Source organism: Rutidosis leptorrhynchoides, chromosome 7 (genome assembly GCF_046630445.1).
Source record: "Rutidosis leptorrhynchoides isolate AG116_Rl617_1_P2 chromosome 7, CSIRO_AGI_Rlap_v1, whole genome shotgun sequence".
Lineage (NCBI taxonomy): Eukaryota > Viridiplantae > Streptophyta > Magnoliopsida > Asterales > Asteraceae > Rutidosis > Rutidosis leptorrhynchoides.
Window position 1 is genome coordinate 987,374 of NC_092339.1, and position 15,533 is coordinate 1,002,906.

At 34.0% G+C, this 15,533-nt stretch overlaps 1 pseudogene; it reads left to right on the plus strand.

Moving 5' to 3' along the window:
* Nucleotides 1–15,533, plus strand: part of LOC139857819 (protein S-acyltransferase 8-like) — a 51,121-nt pseudogene that overhangs the window by 32,078 nt on the left and 3,510 nt on the right.

Genomic DNA, 15,533 nt, shown 5'->3' on the forward strand with positions numbered 1-15,533 from the left:
ACACCTGAAAAACTCTCAAAACCCAAGTCATAGTTCGACACGTATCCGTGTTAGACCCTTTGGCATTTACTAGCTAAAATAACTTTTCAATTCCGTTTCAAAATAGACAGTTTTGTCACAGCTCCAGCAAGTCAACTTCGACTTCTCAATCAAAACAGTATTATTATAACCTCGATAGATACGTTGCCCTTTCGCCAACATTACCGGGGGAATCGTTTATATTCACCACATTAGCAATAAACTTACCAACAACTTCACTGATATTTGACTTTCCAAAAAAAAAAAAAATCATTATAATTATCGAAACCCTATCATATACTCATTCGTACCTTATAACAAGAATTGCCATACCAATTATTGAGAATCAGCAATCAGTATTTTGAAACCTCGCAGCATGTCTACATCAACAATTACATATACACACAATGTCTACCTCCAAGACTTACATTCTTTGAATGAGAAATTTCTGAAAAACACCCTAAACTGCGAACTAGTTCTCGAAATTTTGAAAAATGCTGATGAAGCAGCAAAAACTGTAAACGACCTTAACAGTAAAAAGTTGGATGATAAAGGATAGTATATTGGCAAAGCTCAGAAAAAGAGAAGCTTTGGAACTGGAAAACGGATTGAGCAAAGTATGAAGGAGGCTGTGGACAAATCACAAAGGCTGAACCTGCCTTCAAAGAATCCAAATGATTCAGTACTTGCTGAAGTCATTAACGAATACCTTGCTCCTGACTCTAAACCCATGCGGACAATATCCTTCATCATCCTCTGATATTAGACATTCTAAGATATCATCGTATCTTTCATTATAAATATCATCCATACTTCTGAAGATATTTTTATAATTATTCTTATCTGAAATCATTTATCTCTTCGCGCTATCTATATTATATCATAAAAGAAACTATTTTAGTTTCTAAATTCTGAAACATTCAAGTTTAAAATAGGAATATTCTTGAAGAAGTGTTGGGAGCTGAAGCATGAGTTAGTATAATATAATGACACTTGATCAACGTAATTATATTACAGTAATTCATGCTGAGTTTCTAAATGGAACATGATGATTCACAGATCATAACGTCATCATGTGCTATGTTACACGACTCTTGTATTCTCTTTGATCTCTAAATATCAAGAAAATATTTCTTGATGATTCGGCCTTTTCCGAGGTATTCTGGTAATTTGACAAGTCAAGATCGTGCCATTACAATTTCCTTCCTAGAACATTAACAATGTTCATTCTGAAATTTATATCTGCGAATTCTGGACCATTACAAGCGGTGCTTAATCGCAAGAAGAAGAAACGAAAGGACAAAGCTCCAAACTAGAAATGGGAGTATAAATCATAGCAAATAGAAGAGAGCATTAACTGTGGATGACAATGATTATAGAAGAAGCAAGGACTTTGAAATATAAGGGAAGATATAAAAATAACAACCCAAAAATCACAAACCGTATATATCAATGCATATAGCAATATAAAGACACGGGAGAATTAAAAACACTATAAAACCAAGAGTATAGTAGAAGTAAATAGATTCTTCCGGAGGCAGATGAAAAAGAAGAGCGACAGATATGAAAGTGAGGAGTATATCAAGAATCAACACTGGATGAAGCATATTGACAAATACTTTAAAATATGAGTTGAGAAGGTGTGAGTTGTAAGAAAACAAATGAGGTGGATTTATAGTGAAATATCCGACAGAGAAATCAAAATGGATTATCGCATTAATTCGAAGAGGATCATAATTTCCTTAATCGCCGAATAATCAAATCCAATATAGATTACAAAGATTTTCTTTTTGGAGATCAATCGTGATGACGTCAAAAGATACGACGAATCACTATTATCTTATTTCATTCATTTACGATAACTTCACTAACACGCTTCGAGTAATCGAATTATTTTATCCATTCTTCTTGAACATGATAAAACTCTATAATCATTATAATAACATTCTCATTGTTAGTCATGACGACCTCTATCAAATTTCGGGGACGAAATTTCTTTAACGGGTAGGTACTGTGACGACCCGGAAATTTTCGACCAAATTTAAACTTTAATCTTTATATTATTCCAACACGATAAGCAAAGTTTGTTAAGTTAAATCTCAAGAATTTTAAACTGTGTTCATACATTCATTATAACCTCGACCAAATTCCGATGATTCACGAACCGTTATATATAAATAGATATGTATATGTATATATATATATATATATTATAACTTGAGAATATTAATAAAGTATTAAACGTATAATACTTTACACGAACGTATTTGTTTCAATATGATTTTCGACGAAATTAAAAAAATATATATTAAATGATTGAATTATCAGAAACATTGAATTATGATTACAAGTCTCTGTTGAGAGGTCCACTATGATTTGAGAAAATCTATTCCTCTTAACGATATTCAGAATAATTTGTAAAGCTATTTATAAATAAAAACAAAAAGTGTCATTTACGAAAGTTAGACAAAAGTTAGTGGAGAATTGGTTTCCATAATATTCTATTAATCTATTTTCAAACGTACAAAGACGTTTTCAGTTTAAAAAGAACTTTATTATTAAAACGTATATAACTTTTATAAATATCTAGAATCACTTTTGACAACTCATTACTTAACCAGTATAATAAATATAACGATTTTTATATTTTATTTCATTAAATATATATAACGATTTAAATTAATATTATATATATTTATACGCGTATTATACATACATAGTTTTTATACTTTTACTATACTTTAACTTTACCTTTATTTTACTTTTATTTTACTTTAACTTTAATAATTCATACTTTAATAATTTACTTTAATAATTCATACTTTAATAATTTACTTTAATAATTCACTTTAATAATTCATACTTTAATAATTCACTTTAATAATTCATACTTTAATAATTCACTTTAATAATTCATACTTTAATAATTCACTTTAATAATTCAAAAATCTATTATAAATAGAATTCAATAGGTTTCATTATTTCATAGAAACTTGAAAATATATTTCTCTAAACTCTCTCAATCGAATTACATATATATATTTTCTTTGTATTATTTCAAGATATTATTAGTATACATAAAATACTACGACGGAGTTATACTCAGACGATTTCAAAATAAGTTTTCAAACGGGATAGAGCTAAGGAAATTATGGGTTATAGCTATGGAGGTTATGGGTATTGATCGAGGGTAATTGCTCGTGAGGTCAACCTAACGTTTATCATTTTCGTTACGTCTACGTACTTTCCTGCAATATTGAATCACAATATTGATATGTTCGTGAATCTGAGACAAACCCTGCACTTGTTCAATGCCGTCATATACATAATTGCTACGAAATACAGTATTGTGAGTTTCATTTGCTCCCTTTTATATATATTTTTGGGACTGAGAATACATGCGCTGTTTTTATAAATGTTTTATGAAATAGGCACAAGTACTAAAACTAATTCTACGTGGGTTTAAACCAGAAATATACCCTTAGCTTGGTAACATTAAACTACTTGTCTATGTACGGTAGGCGCGAATCCTAAAGATAGATCTATTGGGCCTGACAAACCCCATCCTGACTATGGGATGCTTTAGTACTTCGAGGTTATTTTAAACACACCTGATCTGGTGTACTTCAGAGGGTAAAACATGAACGTTAAGGCTTGTTACCGGGTGCCTACAACTTATAGAATACATTTATACACTTGCGAGTGTACATATATTTATAAACGGAAATCTTGTGGTCTATTAATATATTGAAATGATTGTTATGATAAACCTATGAACTCACCAACCTTTTGGTTGACACTTTAAAGCATGTTTATTCTCAGGTATTAAAGAAATCTTCCGCTGTGCATTAGCTCATTTTAAGGATATTACTTGGAGTCATTCATGGCATATTTTGAAAGATGTTGCATTCGAGTCATTGAGTTCATCAAGATTATTATTAAGCCAATTATAGTTGGATGTATTATGAAATGGTGTGCATGCCGTCAACTTTCGTTGTAAATAAAGTTTGTCTTTTAAAAACGAATGCAATGTTTGTAAAATGTATCATATAGAGGTCAAATACCTTGCGATGTAATCAACTATTGTAAAATCGTTTATAATGTATATGAACGGGTCATTTCATTAGAGAACCAGAAATTTGCATTAGTGTGTTTTATCGAGTTTGTTAGGATACATTAGTGAGTCTGGACTTCGATCGTGTTTTCTTTAAAAACGATTGCTTAACACTTTTGTTGGAAACTATATATTGTTAACATGTAAATATTATGTGATATATTAACATCTTGATGTGTTTGATATTGTGTGATAGATGTCTACCACTAGTACAAATCCCATCGATTCACCTAATAATAATGAAGAGTCGAATATATTTTGGGAAGATTCACAAATTCCCGAAGAAGAACCGGAAGAGGAGGAATCGGAAGAGGAGGAACCGGAAGAAGAAGAACCGAAAGAGGAGGAACCAGAAGAAGAAGAGGTTCCGGAGGAAGAAATATCGATACCTACAGTAATTCGATTAAATAAAAGAAAATCCTCAGCCAACGGACCAAAGTTAATAATGGTCAATGGTGTTTCTGCCGAGGAAGCAAAATATTGGGAAGATTACCAATTTTTCGATGAATCGGATCCCGATGAGGATTCCGATGATGTTATAGATATTACCTCGACCCAATTTAATAAAGCGAAAGAAAATAATAAGGGAAAAGGTATAAAAATAGAGAAACCCGATTCCAACCCCGATGAACTTTATATGTATCGGCAACATCCGTATTTCCTAAAATGTAACAATGACCCGGGAACCTCTAAACCACCAGGTTTTTCTAAACCATTGTGGAAAATGACGGCTTGTATTAGAGGAATACCATATATTCCTAGAAAATTAGGAAAACGAATCAAGTCCGAAGAAGAAGAAACCAGTGATTCAGATTAGAGGGTTGTAATCATGTTGTGTATGTATTGTAGTGTGCTTGTACTTTTATGTTCTATGTAAAAATTGTTTGTATTGTTTGTTAATTATCTTTTACGAATCTAATCCTTCTCTATTTTACAGTATAAAAACAAAAAATGGACGTTAAGGGTAGACAACCGAATATTTTAGAAGACCTACCAGAGGATATGATTGGGGAAATCTTGTCTAGAGTCGGTCAGAGTTCATCAGCACATTTAGTTATGGCGAAATTAACTTGTCAAACATTTGAAAGACTTTCCGGAAATGCCTTAGTTTATAGAAGGCTTTCCTTTGATAGGTGGGGTATATCACATTGGGAAGACCGTAAGCTACGCCGTGTTTTCTTTAAAGCGTTAAATGCAGGGAACCCAAATGCAATTTTACGCTACGGGTTATGAACCTATTTTCACTCAACATATCCCAATATAGGATTTCGTGAGTTAGAAAGATCTTCTAACATGCAACATAAAGAAGCATGTTATACTTATGGGTTAGTGATGTTCGCTTCTTATCAAAGTAAAAAAAAGAATATCGGGTTACAACTTTTAAATAAAACATTCCCACAAGTGACGGACTCAGTAGTTGGGGTAAGAAACAAGGTTTTTAGATTGCTACGAGGCTGTTGGGCATTACGAAACCCTCGTCCTTTTGACGACATTACAACATGCTGCCTAGCCAATGGTCATAATGGTTACTTTCCACAAGACCAAGGATGGAAAGTCGTCTTAGTAAAACCTGAATGCATGACTTGTTTCTGGACTTATGAATTACGTGTCTTTATTTCCTTTGCTGAACAACTTGCGTATTAACTAGTTTTATCTTCAAAACTGTTTTGTATCAAAGTGTACTATATTTCATGTTATATGTAATATAGCGAAGTTGTAAGTTTGAAGAATAATTGTATGTGATATATTATTAAAATCAGTTTTTCATATGGAATTGTAGTAGTTGAATTGTATATTAGCTACTAAGTATGAACTTAACGGGTAGGTAGTACCCGAATTTAAACTTATAAAACGCTAATATGAAGAAAAAGCTTTTATAAATAAGTTCATATAATGCTACGAGATACTATTGACTACTCTTAAATTCTATATGATTAACTCAATTCTTTTAGCTATTTTTTGAAGGAAATGGCACCGGCGACTCGTCAGAATTTGAACATGAGCGAGGAAGACTTCCGTGTTTTTCTTGCAGTAAACATAGCTGCAGTACAGGCTGCGATGCAAAATAACAATAACTCTGGATCTAGCAGTGGAACTAATTCCACAAGAAATCGTGTAGGATGCACCTACAAAGAATTCACTACCTGCAAACCTTTGGAATTTGATGGAACCGAAGGACCAATTGGATTGAAACGGTGAACCGAGAAAGTCGAATCGGTGTTTGCCATAAGTAAGTGTACTGAAGAGGACAAAGTTAAGTACGCTACACATACCTTCACAGATACTGCGTTAACGTGGTGGAACACCTATCTTGAACAGGTAGGACAAAATGCTGCTTACGCACTACCGTGGTCGGCATTCAAGCAATTGATGAACGAGCAGTACCGTCCTAGAAACGAAGTCAATAAGCTCAAGGTAGAGCTTAGAGAGTTACGAACACAAGGGTTCGACATTACCACATAAGAACGACGATTCACAGAGTTGTGCCTATTATGTCCAGGAACATTCGAAGATGAAGAAGAGAAGATCGACGCGTTTATAAAAGGGTTACCAGTAAGGATTCAAGAAGATGTGAGTTCACACGAGCCCGCTTCCATACAAAAGGCAAGTCGAATGGCTCATAAACTAATAAATCAGATTGAGGGAAGAATTAAAGAGCAGGCGGCCGAAAAAACCAACACGAAACAACTCAAGAGAAAGTGGGAAGAAACCAGTGACAAGGGTCACCAATACAACAACAACAACAATTACAACCACAACTGCAACAATATTCGCAACAATAACCGCAATCCTAACAATAACTACAACAAACGTCCCACCAACAACAACTACAATAACCGTTCCAACAACAATAAAAATCTCAACAACAACCTCAATAACAACAACGGCAACAAAAACCAAAAATGCCAAAGGTGTGAAGAGTACAACCAGAATGGGTTCTGCACGACATTTTGCACCAATCAGGGGAATACTAATGGGTAGGGCCACTGAAGAGTTTTCAATATTAATACGGCAGAAGCGCAGGAAGACCCGGAGCTTGTTACGGGTACGTTTCTTATTGATAATAAATCTGCTTATGTTTTATTTGATTCGGGTGCGGATAGAAGCTATATGAGCAGAGATTTTTGTGCTAAGTTAAGTTGCCCATTGACGCCTTTGGATAGTAAATTTTTACTCGAATTAGCAAACGGTAAATTAATTTCAGCAGATAATATATGTCGGGATAGAGAAATTAAACTGGGTGATGAAACGTTTAGGATTGATTTAATACCAGTCGATTTAGGGAGTTTTGATGTAATAATTGGCATGGACTGGTTGAAGAAGGTGAGAGCAGAGGTCGTTTGTTACAAAAATGCGATTCGCATTATGCGTGAAAAGGGAAAACCTTTAATGATGTACGGAGAAAAGAACAATGCGAAATTAAATCTTATTAGTAGTTTGAAGGTGCAAAAACTAATAAGAAAAGGTTGTTACGTCATTCTAGCACACATCAAGGAAGTTAAACCTGAAGAAAAGAACATCAGTGATGTTCCCGTCGCAAAAGAATTTCCCGATGTATTTCCGAAAGAATTACCGGGATTACCCCCACATCGATCCGTTGAATTTCAAATAGACCTTGTACCAGGAGCTGCACCAATAGCTCGTGCTCCATACAGACTCGCACCCAGCGAAATGAAAGAATTAGAAAGTCAGTTACAGGAACTTTTAGAGCGTGGTTTCATTCGACCAAGCACATCACCGTGGGGAGCTCCTGTTTTATTTGTCAAGAAGAAAGATGGTACATTCAGGTTGTGTATCGACTACCGAGAGTTGAACAAACTTACCATCAAGAACCGCTACCCACTACCGAGAATCGACGACTTATTTGATCAACTACAAGGCTCGTCTGTTTATTCAAAGATTGACTTACGTTCCGGGTATCATCAAATGCGGGTGAAAGAAGATGATATTCCAAAGACTGCTTTTAGGACGCGTTACGATCATTACGAGTTTATGGTTATGCCGTTTGGGTTGACTAACGCACCAGCTGTGTTCATGGACCTCATGAACCAAGTGTGTGGACCATACCTTGATAAGTTTGTCATTATTTTCATCGATGACATACTTATTTACTCAAAGAATGACCAAGAGCATGAAGAACATTTGAGAAAAGTGCTAGAGTTGTTAAGAAAGGAAAAACTGTACGCTAAGTTTTCAAAGTGTGCATTTTGGTTGGAAGAAGTTAAATTCCTCGGTCACATAGTGAACAAAGAAGGTATTCAGGTGGATCCAGCAAAGATTGAAACCGTTGAAAAGTGGAAAACCCCGAAAACCCCGAAGCACATACGCCAATTTTTAGGACTGGCTGGTTATTACAGGAGATTCATTCAAGATTTTTCCAAAATAGCAAAACCCTTGACTGCATTAACGCATAAAGGGAAGAAATTTGAATGGAAGGATGAACAAGAGAAAGCGTTTCAATTGTTGAAGAAAAAGTTAACTACGGCACCTATATTGTCATTACCTGAAGGGAATGATGATTTTGTGATATATTGTGATGCCTCAAAGCAAGGTCTCGGTTATGTATTAATGCAACGAACGAAGGTAATTGCTTATGTATCTAGACAATTGAAGATTCACGAGCAGAATTATACGACGCATGATTTGGAATTAGGCGCGGTTGTTTTTGCATTAAAGACTTGGAGGCACTACTTATATGGGGTCAAAAATATTATATATATCGACCACAAAAGTCTTCAACACATATTTAATCAGAAACAACTGAATATGAGGCAGCGTAGGTGGATTGAATTGTTGAATGATTATGACTTTGAGATTCGTTATCACCCGGAAAAGGCAAATGTGGTAGCCGACGCCTTGAGCAGAAAGGACAGAGAACCTATTCGAGTAAAATCTATGAATATAATGATTCACACTAACCTTACTACTCAAATAAAGGAGGCGCAACAAGGAGTTTTAAAAGAGGGAAACTTAAGGGATGAAATACCCAAAGGATCGGAGAAGCATCTTAATATTTGGGAAGACGGAACCCGGTATAGGGCTGAAAGAATTTGGGTACCAAAATTTGGAGATATGAGAGAAATGGTACTTAGAGAAGCTCATAAAACCAGATACTCAATACATCCTGAAACGGGGAAGATGTAAAAGGATCTCAAGAAACATTTTTGGTGGCCGGGTATAAAAGCCGATGTTGCTAAATACGTAGGAGAATGTTTGATGTGTTCTAAGGTCAAAGCGGAGCATCAGAAACCATCAGGTCTACTTCAACAACCCGAAATCCCAGAATGGAAATGGGAAAACATTACCATGGATTTCATCACTAAATTGCCAAGGACTGCAAGTGGTTTTGATACTATTTGGGTAATAGTTGATCGTCTCACCAAATCAGCACACTTCCTATCAATAAGAGAAGATGACAAGATGGAGAAGTTAGCACGATTGTATTTGAAGGAAGTCGTCTCCAGACATGGAATACCAATCTCTATTATCTCTGATAGGGATGACAGATTTATTTCAAGATTCTGGCAGACATTACAGCAAGCATTAGGAACTCGTCTAGACATGAGTACTGCCTATCATCCACAAACTGATAGGCAGAGCGAAAGGACGATACAAACGCTTGAAGACATGCTACGAGCCTGTATTATTGATTTCGGAAACAGTTGGGATCGACACCTTCCGTTAGCAGAATTTTCCTACAACAACAGCTACCATTCAAGCATTGAGATGGCGCCGTTTGAAGCACTTTATGGTAGAAAGTGCAGGTCTCCGATTTTTTGGAGTGAAGTGGGGGATAGACAGATTACGGGTCCGGAGATAATACAAGAAACTACCGAGAAGATCATCCAAATTCAACAACGGTTGAAAACTGCCCAAAGTCGACAAAAGAGTTACGCTGACATTAAAAGAAAAGATATAGAATTTGAAATTGGAGAGATGGTCATGCTTAAAGTTGCACCTTGGAAAGGCGTTGTTCGATTTGGTAAACGAGGGAAATTAAATCCAAGGTATATTGGACCATTCAAGATTATTGATCGTGTCGGACCAGTAGCTTACAGACTTGAGTTACCTCAACAACTCGCGGCTGTACATAACACTTTCCATGTCTCGAATTTGAAGAAATATTTTGCTAAAGAAGATCTCACTATTCCGTTAGACGAAATTCAAATCAACGAAAAACTTCAATTTATCGAAGGACCCTTCGAAATAATGGATCGTGAGGTTAAAAGACTTAAGCAAAACAAAATACCAATTGTTAAGGTTCAATGGAATGCTTGTAGAGGACCCGAGTTCACCTGGAAACGAGAAGATCAGATGAAGAAGAAATACCATCACTTATTTCCAGAAGATACGTCAACACCTCCAACTGCTTAAAATTTTGGGATGAAATTTATTTAACGGGTAGGTACTGTAGTGACCCGAACTTTTCCATGTTTATATATATTAGATGAAATTGATATTTACATGATTAAGTGTTTTCAACATGTTAAGCAATCAAACTTGTTAAGACTTGATTAACTAAAATCGGTTTCATATAGACAATTGACCACCCAAGTTGACCGGCGATTCACGAACGTTAAAACTCGTAAAAACAACATGACGATATATATATGGATATACATATTGTTAACATGAGATTATGATAAGTAAGTATCTCCATAAGTATATTAACAATGAGTTATATACATAAAAACAAGACTACTAACTTAAGGATTTCGAAACGAGACATATATGTAACGATTATCGTTGTAACGACATTTAAATGTATATATATCATATTAAGATATATTAATATATCATAATATCATGATAATATAATAATTTAACATCTCATTAGATATAATAAACAATGGGTTAACAATATTAAATGAGATCGTTAACTTAAAGGTTTCAAAACAACAATTACATGTAACGACTAACGATGACTTAACGACTCAGTTAAAATGTATATACATGTAGTGTATTTAGATGTATTAATATACTTTTGGAAGACTTCAAGACATATATCAAAACACTCATACTTAACAAAAATGGTTACAGTTACATTCCCATTCTTTTTTCATCAAGAATTCTAGTCGTATTCATACCCGTATTATACACAGCTTCAAGACGTACTTACTATGTGTATATACCAATAGGAACTAGCATGGGATTACACTCTTGATTATCTCATACATGACTAATCAATTTTAACTTCTACCATGAACTAGTCAACTAACTAGAACTCCTTTTAACCCCACTCACCACTCACCACTTACCACTCATCATTCACTCCATTTAACTTTCAATTCTCTTTCTAATTCTCTCTCAACACACACACACACACACACACACACTTATGAACGAATTTTGCCAGTAGCTAATCATCATCTTCATCAAAAATTACTTCAAGAATCAAGCTATAATCATCTTAGGAAGAACACTTCAAGAACACTTCAAAAATCCTTTCAAGTTTACTAGTTTACATCCAAGTTTTTAATCCATTCCAAGTAATCATCTAAGATCAAGAAACCTTTGTTATTTACAGTAGGTTATCTTTCTTATTCAAGGTAATATTCATATTCAAACTTTGATTCAATTTCTATAACAATAAACTATCTTAATTCAAGTAAAAATCTTACTTGAACTTATTTTTGTGTCATGATCCTACTTCAAGAACATTCAAGCCATCCAAGATCCTTTGAATCTAGATCATTTCTTGTCACTTCCAGTAGGTTTACCTACTAAAATTGAGGTAGTAATGATGTTTATAACATCATTCGATTCATATATATAAAACTATCTTATTCGAAGGTTTAAACTCGTAATCACTAGAACATAGTTTAGTTAATTCTAAACTTGTTCGCAAACAAAAGTTAATCCTTCTAACTTGACTTCTAAAATCAACTAAACACATGTTATATATCTATATGATATGCTAACTTAATGATTTGAAACCGGAAAACACGAAAAACACCGTAAAACCGGATATACGCCGTCGTAGTAACACCCGCGGGCTGTTTTGGGTTAGTTGATTAAAAACTATGATAAACTTTGATTTAAAAGTTGTTCTTCTGGGAAAATGATTTTTTTATGAACATGAAACTATATCCAAAAATCATGGTTAAACTCAAAGTGGAAGTATGTTTTCCAAAATGGTCATCTAGACGTCGTTTTTTTCGACTGAAATGACTACCTTTACAAAAACGACTTGTAACTTATGTTTCCGACTTAGATTCATAAATAGAGTTCAATATGAAACCATAGCAATTTGATTCACTCAAAACGGATTTAAAACGAAGAAGTTATGGGTAAAACAAGATTGTTTTTTTTTATTGTTGTAGCTACGGAAAATATTGTAACAATTCTATACAAATCATAACTTAACAAACTTATATTGTATTATTCATGTATTCTAATATATATTATGTAATCTTGGGATACCATAGACACGTATATAATGTTTTGACATATCATATCGACTCATCTATATAATATATTTTGGAACAACCATAGACACTCTATATGCTGTAATGTTGGAGTTAGCTATACAGGGTTGAGGTTGATTCCAAAATAATATATATAGTTTGAGTTGTGATCTAGCCTGAGGCTTGTATACACTGGGTCGTGGATTAATCCAAGATAATTTATATTTATTTATTTCTGTACATCTAACTGTGGACAACTAGCTGTAGGTTACTAACGAGGACTGCTGACTTAACAAACTCAAATCATTAAAACGTAATAAAAAATGTTGTAAATATATTTTGATCATACTTTGATATATATGTACATATTTGTATAGGTTCGTGAATCGATCAGTGGCCAAGTCTTACTTCGCGACAAAGTAAAAATCTGTGAAAGTGAGTTATAGTCCCACTTTTAAAATCTAATATTTTGGGATGAGAATACATGCAACTTTATAAATGTTTTACGAAATAGACACAAGTAAATGAAACTACATTATATGGGTGAATGATCGAAGCCGAATATGCCCCTTTTTAGCTTGGTAGCCTAAGAATTTGGGAACAGACCCCCAAATTGACGCTAATCCTAAAGATAGATCTATCGGGCCCAACAAGCCCCATTCTGGAATTTGGAATGCTTTAGTACTTCGAAATTATCATGTTCGATGGGTGTCCCGGAATGATGGGGAAATTCTATATGCATCTTGTTAATGTCAGTTACCAGGTGTTCACTATATGAATGATTTTTATCTCTATGTATGGGATGTATTGAAATATGAAATCTTGTGGTCTAATATTATGATTTGATAATATATAGGTTAAACCTATAAATCACCAACATTTTTGCTGACGTTTTAAGCATGTTTATTCTCAGGTGATTATTAAGAGCTTCTGCTGTTGAATACTAAAATAAGGACAAGATTTGGAGTCCATGCTTGTATGATATTGTGTAAAAACTGCATTCAAGAAACTTATTTTTGATGTAATATATTCTTATTGTAAACTATTATGTAATGGTCGTGTGTAAACAGTATATTTTAGATTATCATTATTTGATAATCTACGTAATGCTTTTTAAACCTTTATCGATAAAATAAAGGTTATGTTTGTTTTAAAAATGAATGCAGTCTTTGAAAAACGTCTCATATAGAGGTCAAAACCTCGCAACGAAATCAATTAATATGGAACGTTTATAATCAATATGAACGGGACATTTCACAAGATACGTGTCATGATTGTTTGGGTGATATTTGATTGATAGGTAATTGTGGTGCTTCTTCTTACTTCAGCCCGTGATCCCGGGATTGTTCCTCGTAACCCGCATCCACCAGAAGAAGAATTTACTTCAGCAGCATCACACGGAAGACAAACAACACCGAGTTTTAGAGTCAAATATTGTGACACGAGCATGCTCTATCGCCCTTCTCGTTGCTCCCATTGTTCAGTTTGTAACAATTGTGTTGAGCGGTTCGACCACCTCTGTCCCTAGGTCGGACAATGCACTGGACTGGTAACATACATATTTTAGTTTCCTAAATTTAAAATTTGTCAGTGATTTCTTATTATCTTTTTTCTTGTCATATAATTGTAACTATTACTATTATTTTAATGCAGCAAAATTATAGGTTCTTCTTTCTATTTGTTGCTTCATCAACACTTCTTTGCATCTACGTATTTTCAATGTCAGCTTTATAAATCAAGATTTTGATGAGAGATAACGAGGGTAGGGTTTGGAAGGCAATGAAAGAATCCCCTGCTTCAGTTGTATTAATGGTTTATTATTTCATTTCGCTTTGGTTCGTTGGTAGACTCACCGGGTTTCATCTCTATCTTATCAGTTCAAACCAGGTTAGCAAGACCTATTAAAATTTATGTTTTTTTATATATATTTTTTAATAAAGGTATTTATATTTATACGTTCCTCTCTCTTATTAGTAGTGAAATGAAATGATGTTCATTTTATTCATTTTTTCAGACGACCTATGAAAACTTCCGTTACAGAAGTGACAACAGATACAATGTTTATGATCGGGGTTGTGCAAACAACTTTTTTGAAGTTTTTTGCACAAGGATAAAGCCATCAAAAAATAAGTTTCGTGATCCTGTACAAGAAGTTCAACGGCCACCTCCAACGACAACTAGTAGTCGGGAATCTGCGACGATTGATGGGGGAGCGGACGAACAACGTATGAAGGTAGAAGGTGATATGGATATAGATCTGTTAAAGATATCTCAACGTCACAACAACAACAACAACAACATTGATAATGGTATTGATTCAGATGTACGTAGCAGAGTGAATTGTGAATGATGAAGTCTAATAACCCCCCTGAGTTAGTTTTTTGGTTACAGACAGACTGACCGGCCTTTTAGTTAGTTAGTTAGTTAGTTAGTTAGTTAGTTGAAGTCACGAGAGATGTAAATGTTGGAGAGGGCAAAAATTGTCATTTTTAGTCATGGATGTCTAAGGGTTGGGTTGGGTTTGTTATTTGAAATGACCCGTAGAACTACAGGTTTGGTTAAACAAAACAGTTTAATGACATGTTTTAGGAATTAAGTGAATCTAAACGTTAAAGTCGTTTAGTTTAATGACCGGTAAAATCACGGATTCTGACTAAGAAACTTGTCGTCGTTTTTACAAACATACGGAGACATGCATTTTCGCATACATATGTAACGTAATTAATCCCGTAAAGAGAATCCATATTTGAATATTAATATTATAATAATAATAATTATAATTAATAATAATAAAGTTTGCTTAAAAATTGAGTATTTATATTTCTAATGATAATTATTACTAATTACTAATAGCAAATGTCTTTTGAAATGTTTTTAAAAATTAATATACAATTTATATGAAGGTTGTACAATATGCTTTAAAATTTGTACATTTGTTCATTGAGTGTTTTGTAGAAGATTGTACAATTTATTTTAAAGTCTGTACATATGAT